The sequence below is a fragment of the Cebus imitator genome, unplaced genomic scaffold (genome assembly GCF_001604975.1).
Source record: "Cebus imitator isolate Cc_AM_T3 unplaced genomic scaffold, Cebus_imitator-1.0 Scaffold365, whole genome shotgun sequence".
Lineage (NCBI taxonomy): Eukaryota > Metazoa > Chordata > Mammalia > Primates > Cebidae > Cebus > Cebus imitator.
The window spans coordinates 1,218,838-1,230,553 of record NW_016107680.1 but is presented as its reverse complement, the minus strand read 5'-3'; the positions used below and the strand labels follow the sequence as shown (position 1 = coordinate 1,230,553).

The window sequence follows — 11,716 nt, the reverse complement described above, 5'->3', positions numbered from 1 at the left end:
TAGTAGAGACGGGGTTTCACCATGTTGACCAGGATGGTCTCGATCTCTTGACCTCGTGATCCACCAGCCTCGGCCTCCCAAAGTGCTGGGATTACAGGCGTGAGCCACCGCGCCCGGCCTTTTTTTTCAATTTTAAATGAAAAATGTTGCCACTGCTGTGCTACTGGTACCACCAAAAATGTTCTAAAACATACTAAAAGCATCTATAAAATATATAGTTGGATTTGGACTCTGACTTCATTCAAAAGATTAAACACCTCAAGAATTTTCTTTTCCTTCATAGGGGAGTCTTTTTTTTTCTTCTAGTCAGGGTTTCACTCTGTTGCCCAGGCTGGATGGAGCGCAGTGGCACAACCACCGCTCACTGCAGCTTTGAACTCCTCAACCTCCCAAAACAGCTGTAACTACAGGCATGAGCACCAATCCCAGCTAATTTTTCATTTTTTTTTTGTAGACACAGGGGTCTCACTATGTTGCCCAGACTCATTTTGAACTCAAGCAATTCGCCCACCTTCTTGGCTTCACAAAATGTTAGGATTATAGTTGTAAGCCACTGCAACTGGCCCGAAGGGGAGTCTTCTAACAGCTGAGAAGACACTGAAGAAACAAAGGAGAGAATGGGTTGGGGGTGGGGGAGGAGATGAGGTACTCTGAGCTCTTCTAGCCTTGAAGCACAAATTATGCATAGGTGAACTGGAAAAATCCATTTCAGCCTCTTTGGCCAACCCTAAACCACATCCCTTGAAATCCCAGGTCCTCTGAGCAGGGCACCTCCAGAAGGAGATGAGTAACAGATACAAGAGGCAGTGTGAAGGCACAGGTCAGGGTCTTCTATTCCCCAGGGGTACTCAGCAAGACAAATGCAGCTTCCAAAAGCCTCCATCTGTATCATGATTTTACCTTACATGAACATGGAGAAAGATGAATGGCAGATTAGATCAGAAGCTTCTGTAGCTTATTATACCATCTATCCAAGTATGTTTTGTGTCCAGGTCAAAGGCCAACCATGCCTACATGCATCAAATGTATGAATCAGGTTCTGTTTATGCTTCCATAAAGAAAGACAAACATCTGTTAAGACAGGTACAGAGGGCTGGGTATGGTGGCTCATGCCTGTAATCCCAGCACTTCGGGAGGCCGAAGCGAGCAGGATCCCCTGAGGTCAGGAGTTTGAGACCAACCTGGCCAACATGGTGAAACGCTGTCTCTACTAAAAATGCAAAAATTAGCCAGGCGCAGTGGCGGGCGCCTGTAATCCCAGCTACTTGGGAGTCTGAGACAGAAGAATTGCTTGAACCCGGGAGGCAGAGGTTGCAATGAGCTAAGATCGCGCCACTGCACTGCAGCCTGAGCAACAAACCGCGAAATTCCATCTCAAAAAAAAAAAAAAATAGACTACATCCTATGAAGAGATATAAAGCCATTAGACCTTTTCACTGAACATATACAAAATTAAAATGTGCTTCATGCTGGGGCACAATTCCCTTATTGTTACCATGACAAAAGCATATGACAGTGGCAAAACACTGTCACCTTATAGTGGCAATGTTATTGCCATTATAGTGGCAATATCACACTACAGTGGCAAAAGCACTCAGTTAAAACCTGGAATAAATAAGGCTGCAGTTGATTCTTTCCCTTTAACTTGCTGGGCTATAGTAAACATGTCTATCTCTCCGAGAGTCATGTCAATGCAAAATAATAATGTCTGCACTATTTAAATTAATGAGTTATTAGGCATTTGAAGAAGGATATGTATGTAAAAGTGCTTTAACAATTATAAAGTAGTTCACAGATACAGGTTGCTATTATGGTTCCAAAAGTCATAGTCTAAACTTTTTAACAATGTCAATTTCCTTTCCAAAAAATGATATTACATGGAATTGATATTACGACTTCTCATGCTGTCATATTTTACTTTCACAGCAGATTCCTTTAGTAATATTTCCTGGTGATTAACCCACTTTCTAAAAGAAAAATAAATATTAACACAAAGGCAAAATCTTTATTAAATGATCAATAGAAGTAGATTTTGAGGTCGGTTAATAATACTTAGGTTGCTTTTCCATTCAACCAAAAGAATTAGACTCATGGGGAGAAAAATGTGTTTTATCTGTAGTTTCCAAGATTCAAATCTGAAGATCCTTACCAAACACATTCCATTTGATTACGAGAGAAATTTAAACATATTTCAAATCAGACAAACACTTGAAAATTGAAATCAGAACATGTGCTTGAAAATACACAGGCAGACAGCAGTTTGCCTAAACTGGCAAGTAGAGAACAAACAGGGGCTAGAAAAAAAGAATGAAAAACAAACTGGCTTAGAAAAAGGTAACTGAAAACCTGACAGTAATTTTTGCATTCCTAAAAAGGTTTGTATGATAAAAAAGAATGCTATAACTATTTTATCACTGGCTTCTACTGCAATTTTGAGTTCATAAAGGTTCTATGATATGAATCATGTTTTCATCAATTCATTCAGTCATCTAACATTTACTGAGGACTCATTCTGCATGCCTGGCACTTAGCTGGGTACTGGATAGGGACCAGTAAATAAATTAGCTTCATTTATTCTTTTTGTTTTTTTGAGACAGAGTCTCGCTTTGTCGCCCAGGCTGGAGTGCAGTGGTGCCAGCTTGGCTCACTGCAACTTCCACCTCCAGGTTCAAGTGATTCTCCTGCCTCAGCCTCCTGAGTAGCTGGGACTACAGGCATGCACCACCATGCCTGGTTAATTTTTGTATTTTTAGTAGAGATGGGGTTTCGCCATGTTGGCTTGAAAGGTCTCGAACTCCTGACCTCAGGTGATCCACCCACTCCAGCCTCCCAAAGTGCTGGCATTACAGGCGTGAAGCACCATGACCAGCCCTGGCTTCATTTATTCTTGATGGAAGCTCATAATTGGGTAACTAATGAGCCATACCACCTTGGAAGGCTAGGCTTAGGAATTCTAATATTCTTTCTATTCTGGAATGCTCTCTACATTTCACGCTCTAGCACAGGTCACATATTGAAGTATATTGTAAAATAATTCCCACGTCATAGTAGTTCCCTCTGATACCACTTAACATAAATATGAAGGAACCGGAATAGTTGCCCCTGCTTTAAAGCTGTCCTGTAACTCAACAACTGGATGAGTCACATAGAATTGCTTTTCTCACAGAGACCTTTAGTCATGAAACCAATCACTGTTTTGTACTCCATTACTGTCCTGGAATATCACAATTCCATTATCTTAGTTAATTTGTTAACTGTGAGAAAACATTTTAAATGGTCCATTTTCAAGGCACAATAAATCTAAGTACTGGCAACCAGCCTGCAGACTTGACAATTGCGGTTCATGCACCTAGAAAGTCAAGATAAGCAAACAGGATGTAGGGGAAGGGTCAGCCCATAAAAGGGAAGAAAGTTTCCTTATTGGAAAATTGAAACTTAAGCAGGGAGGGGGACGGGGTATAACCTTATAAAGGGGATAATGAAACTTAGGTGACCTCCAGGAAGATTGTAATCCCACAGTAGTCAACCAACGAGGAACTGGGGGAGGGACCTGAGTGCCAGGAGTAAATTATCTGCTGTAACTGCCCCAGGTGTGCCTGCCTACCAGACATCCAATCTTGCAAGACTTCCATTAACAGTCTCTCTTCTGCTGTTCTTCGTGTCTCTGAGTCCATTCCTTGGGTTTAGACAGGTGAGTTTTTCACATTAACTAGCTTTTAAATAAAAACTGGTGATAAAATACTTAGAAAACTATTACATTGGTAATTTGATTCCCTGGGACCTCAACTTCCATAGTTCCTTTGAACTGAAAAGGTGGGCCCTACACCCAGCAGCCCAGATAGCACAAATGTATCATATTGAGACATGTGTAATGAATTACTGCTAAAAAAGACTAGCTGCATAAAGTCAAAAACACAATGTAATTGAATCTACTCAAAGAAGCAGATTTTACATCCCTTTTAATTGATGAGTAAAAGTTATTATTATTATTTTTTTTTTTTTTGAGACGGAGTCCCACTCTGTCACCCAGGCTGGAGTACAGTGGGGAGATCTCAGCTTACTGCAATCTCCACCTCCCAGGCTCAAGTGATTCTCCTGCCTCAGCCTCGAAGTAGCTGGAATTACAGATGCCTGCCATCACTCCAGGCTAATTTTTGTATTTTTAGCAGAGATGGGGTTTTGCAATGTTGGCCAGGCTAATCTTGAACTCCTGACCTCAAGTGATCCACCTGCCTCGGCCTCCCAAAGTACTGGGATTACAGGCGAGAGCCACGTACTCGGCCAATCCTGCTCTTAAAAGAAACATGTTATTAAGACAGGCCTTTGTACAACAGCCATTGCACTAAGCAGAGAGGACGGAGCAAGGCAGCCTTATGCATGTGGGTACATAATCATGTTAATATTCGACGTGACTTAGTTACCTTGGGCTTTGTTGATATCAGGAAGCTGCTATGCATAACTTGAAAACACTCTACCTCGGTTTTCTTCGAGAATCACTTGGGGAATTTGTTCAAATGCAGATTTTTAGACACTGTTCCCTTATATTCTTAATTCACAAAGTTTAGGATATGTCTTTGGAGTAAGTATAGTATTTTTAACAGCATTTCCTAAATTATTTCTATGACCCTGAGAACATACTTTAGGAAACACTGCTAACTGGTCCTGATGATAAAAATTATGATCCCTGAAAAAAACAGAAGTGTTTTATTATTAGGAAAATCAGAAAGGCTTGTTTTAATGTGGAGTCATTCATAACTTGGACTTTAGGTTAACTGAAACAATAATATTTCATTTGTATGTTCATAAAGGAAAGAGGCAGTATGAACTCTTTCTCTACAGAATTTTATTCCACAATGATATCAACAAACCATTAATCACTTTAAAAGGCAAAGGAAATTAGTTAAACGTATGAGCTGTAGTTTTAAATACAGTGCTTAGGCCAGGCACAGTGGCTCACACTGGTAATCCCAGCACTTTGGGAGGCCATGGCAGGCCCATGACTTGAGCCCAGGAGTTCAAAGCCCAGCCTGGGCAACATGGGGAAACTTCATCTCTACTAAAAATTTTAAAAATTGGCCAGGCATAGTGACAGTTAGGAGGCCTCCCAGGCTTCTGACCCTTTCCTGTTCTCAGCTTCCTCCTGGCCTCAGTTCCTCCCTTGGCTTGATGAGGCCTGGGCAGCTCTCATCAAATATTCTTGTGCCCTGGCCCTCTGTCACCCCAATCCTACAGACATCTTCACTACTTCACTCTGGGAGTTTGTTACAAGTGTCCCATCTACAAAAACTTGACAACCGCGCGGTGGGCGTCGCCAGACCTTCATGGCCTCCAACTTCACATCTTGGCCCTTAACTTCTCAGGACTCAGCCACATACCTTTGTGATGCTGCTTCTCCCTATGAGACAGCAGAGCACAGAGATCAAGAGGGCTGGCTCTCCTGTCAAGGAAAGCCTGGCACCATCCTTTGGGTAGTCACCTGATCCCTCTACACCTGTTTCCTGATCCATACAATGAGGATGACAGTGACTTTCTCATAGGATAACTGTGAGGGTTCAATGGGAAAGTAAAGTACCTAGTGAAATGCTTGGTACACAATAAGGGCTCAATAAATGCTTCTGCTGTTATTCTCTCCAATGATTATTTTTTCCAAACTTTTTGCTACCTCTCTTAAAATTACCCTGTATAGGCCCAGCACAGTGGCTCACACCTGTATTCCTGGCACTCTGGTAGCTGAGACGGGGGAATGCTTGAGGCCAAGAGGTGAAGGGTGCGGTGAGCCACAGTCCTCTCTGTACTCTAGCCTGGGCTATAGAGCAAGATGCTGTCTCAAAAGAGAAAAGAAAAACAAAGTTAAATGCTACTGAATTTTTGTTTCTTTCTTTTTCTTTCCTTCTTTCCTTCTTTCGTTCTTTCTTTCTTTTCTTTCNACACATCATATCTCTATCCGTAATCGTGTCTCCCACTTATCAAGATATTTGAGACTATCCAGCTTGAAATACCTAAATTCCCTGCCAACCTCCATGAAGTTCTCTCCATGTGCCCCCCATGTTTATCTCCTTCTAAAGTCGAATCCCCCAACCTGTGCTCTCATCCTGCCCACCTGGGCATGGCTCCATCAATTGCCAACCATCTCTGAGATGTTCAGGCCCTTCCTCTCTACTTTTCCATCTTTGCCTTAACCTAAAAATGTGTTTAAATATCTCTCCCTGACAACAAAAATCCCATAACACACACTCTACTCTAGGTACCACTTTCTCATCTGGCCTTCTCAGCCAGGTTTCTACAGAGCACAGGCCATACACTGGAAACCTCTCCACTCCCACCCCCAAACTACACAGGCACAGACCTTGAAAGGCCTCCCAACTGCCAAGTCCAGAGCACACCCTAGGTCCTCCCTCTGGACGTCTCTGCCCCACGAGACACTGTTGGCTGCCTGCCCCCTGCTGCTCTCTGGGCTTCTCTATCTCAGCCTCCAAATGCTCTTTCTCTCCTAGGTGAGCTGCTCTTCCCTTGCCGGCGCTTGGACTTGCTGCTTCTCAGCCATCCTGCTGCCCTCAGGAATCTCATTCCCCTGTGGTCCTAACTGCCACATGTACACTGACCACCACCAAATCGACCTGCTGCACCCTGATCTCTCCTGCAAACTCCACACCTATAGACCTAACCACCAGCTGGACAGATCCACACAGGCATCTCGAAACCTACATGGCCAAAATGTACCACATTCTTAGATCCCACCATCCCAAACCTGCACAAAGGGCACTTTTACCCATTCAGCCCCCAAGCCAGAAGCTGGAATTACCTAGATCTCTCCCCTTCCTCCCCGCAATAAATGCATGCTTACTGAGCACAAATGAAGAGCGGGATGAAGCTGCCTGGAAAAAAGGGCAATTGAGTTGAGCCTTTAACAGCAAGTAGAACTGAATGTACAAAAACGTGGGCAAAGGCCTTCCGGGGTGTATGCACACTCACCCAGTGGTAAACTCAGGAAGAACAAGCAGTCAGCTTGAGGAAGAGGAATACAAGTGAAGGCTAAAAAGGTAGATCGGCCCTGTCATGAAGACCTTGACACAAGGCCAGGTGTTGTGAACCCACAACCTCCATCCTCTTTAAGTGACTGGCCTAGCTGTACACAATGAGGTAAGGGAAACAAAACGAAAAGGATAAATGACTGTCCTAGACCAATCACAGAAATCCTGTTCCCCATGCCAGCAACGGGTAAGAAACAGGCACCCGCCCAATCCTAGCCAGTAAGATGTGAGGGAGACACTGCCAGGGGCATTTCTAAGAACATTTTCCTTGTTCCAAAAAGGGACTTTCTTTCTCTGGGCATCACCCTGTGCTGCTGTGGTTTCTAAAACTGATACAGTCACCTGGCCAACAGCCCGTAAGCTCTCCTGACTCACGGGGCTAAGAAACACACAGAGAAACAGTCCTGGAGGCTCAGTGGTCTCCACAAGAAGCCTGCCCTAGCCCTGAGCTTGTTCTCTCTCTTATTATTTCTTAAGAGAATACATCTCCTTATTGTTTAAAAATAAAAGGAAGGGGGCCAGGCTCAGTGGCTCACGCCTGTAATCCCAGCACTTTGGGAGGCCAAGGCAGACGGATCACAAGGTCAAGAGATGGAGACCATCGTGGCCAACATGGTGAAACCGTCTCTACTAAAATATACAAAAATTAGCCAAGCGTGGTGGTGCACGCCTGTAATCCCAGCTACTTGGGAGACTGGGGCAGGTGAACTGCTTGAACCTGGGAGGTGGAGGTTGCAGTGAGCCAAAATTGCACCACTGCACTCCAGCCTTGCACCTGGCGACAGAGCGAGAAAGAAAGAAAAGAAAGAAAGAAGAAAGAAAGGAAGAAAGGAAGGGAGGGAGGGAGGGAAGAAAAGAAAAGAAAAGAAAAGAAAAGAAAAGAAAAGAAAAGAAAGAAAAGTAAAGAAAATTAAAGAAAAGAAAGAAAAGAAGAAAAAAGAAAAGAAAGGATACAGGGATCAGTCCTGTTTAGAAAACATTGGATAAAAATGCTAAACAGATTTCTTTACACTAGGATTTCTCACAATGTTAATTTAATAACACATATTACAAAGCTTTAGTTTTTCCAAGGCTGGGTGTAGTGGATCATGCCTGTAACCCCAGCACTTTGGGAGGCCAAGGTAGGAGGATCCCTTGAGCCCAGGAGTTCAAGACCAGCCTGGACAACATAGTGAGACCCTCTCTCTACAAAAAAAAATTTAAAAAATAGGTGGGCATGGTGGCACATGCGTGTAATCCCACCTTCTTGGGAGGCTTACGTGGGAGAGCCGCTTGAGCCCAAGAGGTCAAGTCTACAATGAGCTATAATTGTGCCACTGCACCCCAAACCTGGGCAACACAGGAAGACCCTGTCTCAAACAACAAAAAAAGAATTTAGTTTTTTCAGACATATGTGACTACCAAACTAGCCTCCCGTGCTTCCTCTTCGTTTTTGCAGTGTACCTAAAAGCATCTCTCAGACCTAAGTGTTAATGAATCATAGTTTCAGAAATACTGATTTTTACCAGAAGAGATTTTTAAAGTATTTAACTGGCTGTTTTAATGCAGTGATGACAGAGTAATACGGGCACAGAAAAAGTAGAAGCAGAATTCAAAAGGCACCACTGCCATTCTACTAGATGCTCACTTAAAACGGCTGATGGGTTTCATGCTATATGCCAACTCCGTGAATTTTTAGTGGCTGCCTGGAATGCTCCATTGAGAGGGATTCTGCAGTCACATCCAGGTTCAGGAGAGGGGAAGAAATGTCTCACTTGATTATCAGTAAAGATTCTCAGGAGCACAGAGGGAGAGTTGTGACATCATTCAAGTTCATTCTGAGACCTCTGAAGTGACATTTAAGTCCTAAGCAAATCCTAGAATCATCCCAAAGCTTCCCAAGTCATTTAGAACCTGAATCAGGCCAAACTAAATTTTAATAATTAAAAGGGTAATAAAGCGGTTAAGTGTGTAGACTCCAGAGTTAGGAGAAGCATGAGTTTAATTCTTAGTTCTTTCACTTGTTATATAGCCTGGGCACATCATTTAGCCTCTCTAAACCTCAGTTTTCCCTTCTGCAAAATGAGGATAACAGTTCCTACCTCATATGATAGAGGCAAGAATTAAACTGGGTAACATAATGCAGCTAATATCCCTGCAAACAGCAAGTGCAATAGATGTTAAGTTTGGCTCTACCAATTTCTAAGGCATTTACGTCACAACATTCACATTATATAACTCCTGTAATACATGTATTTGTCCACTGTATTCACAGCCATAGATTACAGTGAAATAAATCAAACTGGGGCCACAGGAACTATTTTCCTGAACACATTAACAATGCCAACACATGCTATTCTAAGCAAATGACACAGGTTTACAAAGCACTGTTCAAAGTAAGTGTCACTGGCCTTTGACAGAATTCACAAATCTAACTACTAGGTGATTGTTTTCTGCAAAACATGGATCTCATATGTATTTTTTTCAGATCCCTCCATAGAGGAAGTCAACAAACAATGACTAGTCCAATAGCGACAAGCCTCCCTGACACTCAAAATGAGCTCTTGAAATGCCATTTCCCACTTTAAAAAAACAAACACGGCTCCTTTTGGAGATATGGTTAATTCCAGGTATAAGCAGAAGACATTCGACATAAGCCTAAAACATTTTGTTATACCACATAGTAAGAAAACACTCAAAGACCACAGGGTTACGTCCAAAGCACTCAAGAGTCAACTAAAAAGGGCTCCCAATGGAGATGGGATAACACAGGCTTCAAAAAATATAATAATCACAACTTATTGAAACTCATCAAATATGTTCAAATCCAGGAATTCATAATATATATTTTCTGAGACAGAGTTTTGCTCTTGTTGCCCAGGCTGGACTGCAGTAGCATGATCTCGGCTCTCTGCAACCATGGCCTTCCGGGTTCAAGCAATTCTCCTGCCTCAGCCTCCCAAGTAGCTAGAATTACAGGCATCCACCACCATGCCTGGCTAATTTTTTTGTATTTTTAGTAGAGATGGGGTTTCACCATGTTGTCCAGGCTGGTCAAACTCCTGACCTTATGATCCGCCCACCTGGGCTTCCCAAAGTGCTGGGATTACAGGCATGAGCCACTGCACCCAGCCAATTTCGTAACAGTATTTTTTAAAAACACAGTGGGGGAATTGGTCACCTTCAGAGGATGATAAGGAACCAACTCACTGAGGAAACTAGTAAAGTGAAGAACCAAGGTTTCATCCAGCTTTTCTACTGAACTGTTCCTTTGTGTAACCAAAGAATAGATGAGGGACAAGAGACAACACTCTTCTAAAAGTTTTTAAGTCAATAATTGAAAAATGACAAATGTCACTCCTAGTAATTTAATGGATCTAGGTATTGAGTGTCAACAGCTACTAACATCACAAAAAGAAAGATATCCAGGTGAACATGCCTTCTGATAAAAGAGTACACCACTACCCAAAGTCTTGCTCAAACTGGAGTTTGAGCAGGCCTCTGGACCCATTGTCAATCCACAGGACACAGAGGAACACGCTGAACTGCATCACTGATGCACAATCAGCAAAATCCAGACTACAGAACACTCTACAGGACAAATCCTCTAGGTTCTTCGGCAGATAAAGTGCCAGGAAAAGGATAGAAGGGAAACTTTCAAGAGACAAGACTAAACTATAATGTCCACTGATGTACATTTGAGCAGTAAAATTATAATGAAATGCAAGAAAGTGATTACTATAAAGTCAAGATGAGGTTACTAAGGTGGGAGAGAAGGTGCTGACATTGGGGTGGAGATACAAAGGGGCGAATGGAATTTCTGGAAGTCACAAGGCCATTCTCTCTATAACCATTCATCCACCTATACATTTATGTGGTGGGGTTTTCTGAATCTGCATTTTTTTAATTTTATAATAAAAAAGTTTGTAAAATGTGCTCGCTTCAGCAGCACATATACTAAAATTGGAATGATACAGAGAAGATTAGCCTGGCCCGTTATTTGAAAATATATTTCAAAAAAAAGTTTGTAAGGCCGGGTGCGGTGGCTCACACCTATAATCCTAGCACTTTGGGAGGCCGAGGCGAGCAGATCACCTGAAGTCAGGAGTTCAAGAGCAGCCTGACCAGCACGGTGAAACCCTGTCTCAAAAAAAAAAAGTTTGTAAAAAATAAGTGTTAAGGCTACCACTTAGCTTTAACATATCTAAAGCATTATATTCTTTATTTTACAAATGCTATCACGTTGTTCCAAAGAACCTTTGAAAGTATTTACTGTATCCTTTTTTCTGATGAAGAGATCTCTCTTAAGCAAGCTGCCCACTGTCACAGTTAGTAGGGGAGAGCCAAGATTCAAATCCAGACCAGTGACTAACTCCAAATCCATTCTCTTCATGCCTATGTTTTACTGATTCCCGGTTATTCATTCATTTAAATGTTTATTACTTACCTACTAAATCATCCAACTAGGCCTTAAAGACACAGAGGGGGCTGGGCTCAGTGGCTCACACCTATAATCCCAGCACTTAGGGAGGCGGAGGCAGGCAGATCACAAAGTCAAAGGTTCGAAACCAGCCTGACCAACATGGTGAAACTCCATCTCTACTAAAAATACAAAAATGAACTGGGTGTGGTGGCACATGCCTGTAAATGCAGCTACTTGGCAGGCTGAGGCAGGAAAATCGCTTGAACCTGAGAGATGGAGGTTG

General features: G+C 42.6%; 1 protein-coding gene and 1 pseudogene across 5 annotated transcripts in view; one reads left to right on the top strand and one right to left on the bottom strand.

Annotated features, from left to right (window-relative positions):
• The window catches only part of SNX25 (sorting nexin 25), a 151,603-nt gene that overhangs the window by 124,121 nt on the left and 15,766 nt on the right, over window positions 1-11,716 (bottom strand). The window lies entirely within an intron of this gene.
• LOC119468009 lies at window positions 10,944-11,039 on the top strand (annotated as a pseudogene).